Below are 6,494 nucleotides of genomic sequence, written 5' to 3'. Positions count from 1 at the left end.
AGACTGTGCCATCTTGGGATCCACAAGCATGTCCAGCAGCCAGCAACTGGCTTCTGATTGCCACTCTCCTCAAAGAAACAGCTTCTTGGAGAAATGGCTGATTCTAGTATAGGGACAAGGAAGTGAAGCCGAGTCATCAACTGTGCCAGAAACCAAGGAAGTGCTGAAAGACTACTAGAGGATGTCACAAGGACATAGAGGTCAAGCTGAGCACGGTGCCTCACACCTACAATCTCAGTACTCAAGCGGCTGAGGCAGGAGGAAGGCAAGTGCCAGGCCAGCCTGGGCTACCTACAGAGAGAGACCTTGTCTCAACAAACAAAAATGTGAGACATTCAGAGGGCAGAAGCAGGTAGATCCAGAGACTCAAGATTACCCTCAACTACACAGTGAGATCCAGACCAGCCTGCAGTTTGAACTTCTTGAGAGCCTGCCTCAAAAATACAATAAAAACAGCCAAAGCAATATACACAGCATCTACCCTGAGAGCACTCATTCCTAATACTCAAATCTCAGACAATTTGGTCACCAAAGTAAACAATGAGAAACTAAATCAGAGCTTACTAGGTAACACAAGATTCAGGAAATCACGATGATATCAATCAATCAATAAAGCTGTAATGACATAAGTAATAAAAATAAATGGAGAATGAAGGCATTAAAATCAGAACTTTTTAAATCAATAAATACTTAATCAGGTAATGCATGCTAAAGGAAATAGACAAAAGAAGGCTTAGTAGGTAAAGGGTATTTTAGCCTCACAATGTCTTCTTACAGAGTAATTCCTAATTACAAGTTGCAACAAAATAGTATGCTTCTAATAGAGAAACTTCACAAACATAACTTGTTTTTGTTTGTTGAGATAGGATCTTGCTATGTAGCCTTGAAGGTTCTGAACTCACAGAGATCCTCCTGCTTCTGCTTCTCCAGTTCGGGGTTAAAGGTATGTGCTACTATGCCTAGCCCCACAAACAACATGTTACTGAAATAACTAAGCCAGACATTGCCAATAACAGGAAACCATTGACATCACATGCCATCCAATGGCATGTAAGAAAAATAGCACAATTGTGAAAATTTTGTCAAATGGACTGAACTAATATTAAGAAATATTAATTCTCTTATGATGTTAAAACATTTTGTCCACTAAGAAAAATAATAAAAGGTAAATCAAGAAAAAGAAAAGAAGTATTAGATAAACCCAAGTTCAGCTCAATGGCTATTTCTGCAACAACTCACCTGTAATCTTCACAATCGACAGGGCATGAAAGTCAAGGCAGGGAGGGAAGAGGATGTGTTCCAGGCTAAATGACACCAGCTACCTCGCTGACCTGGACTGCACCCATGTCATAAAGGGCATTGTTGAATCCACTGGGTGAAAGGTTGCAGATATTTCTGTGTTGTGTTTGTAACTCTTATCCTGTTTGAAACTGTTCCAAACTCAAAGGTGAAGAACACATCTCAATCTGTTACTCTCTGTGACCATGACTCCAGGGAGTGATGCCCACACCAAGAACACCATCTTAATGTGTTCGTGTGTGGCTAGGACTCTCCAGAGTCACATGTACATCAGAAAAGTGGCACATTTAGAAAACCAAGTTACTCACTGTGAGAACACAGTAAGTGCTGACTCACCAAATGCCTGCCTTGCTCAAGAATTACCAGTTGTTGTTATTAGTGCTAAACAGGCATGCAGCGCCCATATTGTTATTCATAATTTAGCAAAAGTAATGGCTTCTTCGAGTTACCCTTCAAAAACAACCCCAAACTGACATACATATCAGACACATCCTAACACTATGGTTACAAAGACGATGAAACCCCTTTCAGAGGTCAAATGTTACAAAGGGAAAAAAAAAAAAAAAAAACCTAGACACACCATTCTTCTCCCTTTTATTTCAGGTTAGAGAAGGTACAATTCCAGGTGTCAAAAATTACTGTTCCGTAGTTAGAAAGGAATGACAATGACATCCTGTTTGTGCATGGCCAATTAAGTATTTATTATGCTACACCTTTAAAACCCCAGGCCATTCACACTTCAGCAAGGCTGTGCAATCAAAATGATGATACTTATTACTGAGAATACTGGTATCTAGGTGGACAATGCACAAGCTCTCTGTCCTGACTCTATTACAACTGGGCTCAGATGCCTCCAAAGAAGACAGAACCTGAGAATAACTGTGGTCAGCTTGCTGCATTTCCCTTCACACCAGAGACCCCTGAACATCTTCAAGATCTCTTTAATTCCCCCAATGCCAACAGCTATGCTTCCCTCTTCCAACACTGGGCTTGACATAAACATGTGCTTGTTTCTATCCATGATCATTCTAACCACAGATGCTACACAAAGAAATGACAATACAACAATGTCTCATTTAGAGAGCGCCATGGTTCATGCACACTGAACAAACTCTAAAAATGGTATTACCTGAAAAAAACGCCAGGGACTTCAGATACTCTCTGCAAACTCACAGTGTCTATGGTACCTCTGATAACATTTCATTTGTAAGCTAACAGTGATGCCCTGAATGTATACTAAACAGCATCCATTGAGCCTTGTCATTTTAATTTTAAGCCAGTATATTTGAATTCCATTCTGCAGTTTTAGTATACTATTCAAAGTAGCTGGTAAGCGGCAATCATAACTCAATAGCATTTTTAGCAGGCTTGAGAAACCAGATCTTACTAATGAACAACTTTCTGTCTCCTGTGAAGTCTTCTAAGTCATTGCCAACACTTGTACTGTCAACTTTTTCCAATTTAATTTAGCAGCTCTCAAGTTATAGCATTTCAAATCTAGGATTTCTAGATAATCATTCCAGTAGACATAAGGAATTCACTGGTGAAAATTTATTAGGTGGGTCAGTGAAAGAGCACTTTCCTACTATGCACAAACCTCTAAACTCAATCACCAGTACCTGAAAAAAAAAATCCTACTAAGTTCAACCATACAAAAAAATTTAAGGTATATTTGGAAGGGAACTTCATAATTTAAGAAGAGACAAGGGCTAACAGTAGATACTGTGGCCTAAACTAACGGGTAAAATCAAGAGCAATTTTAATGATTTATACCATTCTATAGATATTCTGTTAAAATAATAAAAGAAAAGCACCCCTAAACACACAATCAATTGCCAAGAAATAAAGACAAACATCACAAGTGACCAGAGAATGAAAGATCAGCTACTTTCACAAGAGCAAAATTATTCTAGTGGCTCACTTGCCAGGAAAAACAATGGAAGCAAAAGACAATGGACATGATTTAAAGCACTAATAAGAGGCCAGTGAGATGGCTCAGTGTTGGGAGTTCAGTACCAGCCCATGCCAGGTGGCTCACATCCACCTGTAACTCCAGCAACAGGGGATCTAACTTCCTCCTTACAACCTCATGGATGCCTATGTGTGAGTGGCACACACTCACATAGAAACTAACACATACACATAAACAAAAATTAACAAAATAAATCTTTAAAGTTCTAGTAAAAACTTAGTGCCAGGCATAATGATTCATCTTATAATCCTTTAATCTCAGCATCTAGAAGGCAGAGGCAGAAGCTTCACTGCAAATTTAAGGCCAGCTTAGTCTACATGGTAAATTTGAGTTCAGCAAGGACTATACAGGAAGTTTATTACAGAAATACTCAAATAGTACAAAAAGTCTGACAATAACTTTTGCAAAATCTTATTGAATGGATAGACTTGCTGGCCCTGTCTAATTTAGTAGCAATAGCCAAACATGTTCTGTTACATGAATTGCTGTATAAATTTAAAACATAACTCCTCATAAGTACAACCATATCTTAGGTGCTCAGTAGAGAGTATTTATAGTATCATAGGCAGTTCCATTAAGATGGTGACAATCAGTAGCTAACATTACAAAAGAAGTAACAACAAATCACTAAGAAACATGTTATTAATACACAACACTACCTAGTTGCATTCAGGAAGGTCTAGAGCAGAGGTTCTCAACCTTCCTAATGCTGCGACCCTTTAATACAGTGCCTTGTATTGTGGTAACCCCCAACCCTAAAATTATTTCATTGCTACTTCATGACTCTAACTTTGCCACTATTATAACTAGTAATGTAATATGTGACATGTGACATGTGACCCCCAAAGGGTTTCAGTCCACAGGATGAGAAACTACATATGAAAAAAACAGGGGTGGGAGGGGGAACCTAAGGAGATTTTTATCAACAAAGCTCACTGTGTGGACCAAAAACTAATAGGATCCTGATTCTAAGATTGCAATTTTTAAAAATATTTGGTGAATGTATGTGTGTGTGTGTGTGTGTGTGTGTGTGTGTGTGTGTGTGTGTGTGTGTGTGTGTGTGTATCTCCACATGAGGCACCAAGCTTGTGGAGGTCAAAGGATAACTTGCTAGAGTTGGTCCTCTCCTTCCATCCTGTGGCTTCAGGCAGCTTTATAGGCTGAGCTATTTCACTGGCTCATGATTTTCAACTTTCAGAAAAGAATTCTGTCATCAGGAAATCTAAACACCAAGTAGACAACCAGTAGAAGAAACCAGATTGGTCCTCAGTGATTCAAAGTGAGAGCTATTTTGAGTGTTGGTAATTGCTTTGGTTTAGACATGAAATAAAGAGTTGGAGGCAGGGCAGTGGTGAAGGTGAGGCCCACAGGAAGAGTTTGGAGCATGCTAACACTGGGACTGCAGCCCCTTCTGTACTTCCCAGCTACAAAGGGGTGAACAGACCTCTCCCTCCCCATGTCCTAGCATGATCTAATGTGCCACCACAGGCCCAGGGCAAGAGAGACAGTAGCATGGACCAAAAGCTCTGAAACTGTGAGTCAGTCACAAACCTTTCCTCTCTTTTAAATAAAGTCACCCCAGGAATTTTGTCACAGTACTGGAAAGCTGACCAACACAGTGATGCTGGTCTAACTTCTGAGTGAGTTTGAAATTTGATGTACGATTTTACTTTTAAAATCTTAAACCAGGACTAGAGAGATGGCTCAGCTGTTAAAGGCTAGGCTCACAACCAAAAATATAAAATCTTAACCCAGCTTGTTTTAAGTGAGTCTGCTTGAACACTTCCATCTACACAGTTTAGAATGCTATACACATCTTAAGATACTCAGCTATCTCAAAGGCAAAGTCCGTCACTGTCTCATCTCATTCCGGTTGGTCATTCAGACACAGAAGTGCAGTCACATCTTCTGCACTAGGTACAGAACAATTCTCTAGATAATTCTTTCAGTGATGCCTTAAAGATTACTTTTCATTATTTTTAATGTGTGTGTGTGGGGGGGGGGTGGCAGATGCCCATGAGTTCTGGTACCCAAAAAGTCACAGGCATCAGCCCCCTGCAGTGGGAATTACAGGCAGCAGTGACGGTACTGGGAATTGAACTCTAGTACTCTGCAAGAGCAATGTGTGCTTGTGACTGACAAACCATCTCACCAGCCTTTCACCAATGCTTTCATTCTCCCTCATTATAAAACTGGAATAAAACCATTTTGTCCATTATGGGCAGTTATCAACTGCAGCAAAAGAAACAATGTAAAAACATGAGCTGAAGAGCTAAAGGGACAGCTCAGTGGTAGAGCACTTGGCTAGCACTCAAGGTTCTGGGTTCAATCTTCATTATGGCGGGCGGGGGGGGGGGGGTAGAAAAGATCCCCAAATTGAAAGTAATTTAAAAATAACACGCAGTTTAAAGTTCCACCCTTTAGTTTTGGATTTTCAATTTCTGTAGAGTAGCATTTTATCACTACCTAGAAAATAACCAAAACTAATTTTTGTGTCCTGGGGGAATGTTAAGACTTTTATTGTACTCAAATGCTCGAGGGAATGGGGGGGTATGTAAATATGAGTAATTAAAACTAATAAAAAAATGAAAAGAAAAAAAGTAATCAAAGAAAATGAGCTAAATTTCTAGGAGCTGAGGATTTTTATATTTTCCTGAGTTCTACCAAGCTGCCATTTTGTTATGGTACACAGGTCCTAAAAAAAACATACTATGGCCTTCCTTCATTCCTACTCCAAATGTCTCTTTTTCAACTACAGTTGCAAGAAAACACTCCAGCTACTAATGTATTCAATGGTTACTATGAGCCAAGTCCTCGAACTACTAGTGCATTTAATCCTTTCATTCAATGAAACAAACCCCAACAGTAGACTTGACCTTGGCTTACAAATGAAGAAACTAAGAGACCCATATTAAACTAACCAAGACAAGTCTAGTAAGCAGGTTCCATTATCAAGTAGGGGCTTATGTGGATATTATCATACCACACTGCATCTCAACACATTCCTACTCAGTAAGAATAGTTTACACACATTATTTCCCTCAACTTTCTCAAGCTAGGTGGGTCTCCATGTTACCAGGACACTCACAAGTTACAAAGGATGTACTCAAAGGGCTACATGTGTAACTGCAAAATGTCAGGATTGGGACACTGACTTTGAACCTCATGTTGTTTTTAGCTAGTACAATTACTATTCCCCAAACCTACCATTTCATTTGATATT

Source organism: Cricetulus griseus, chromosome 5 (assembly GCF_003668045.3).
Source record: "Cricetulus griseus strain 17A/GY chromosome 5, alternate assembly CriGri-PICRH-1.0, whole genome shotgun sequence".
NCBI lineage: Eukaryota > Metazoa > Chordata > Mammalia > Rodentia > Cricetidae > Cricetulus > Cricetulus griseus.
Note: the sequence above shows the minus strand (reverse complement) of the source record.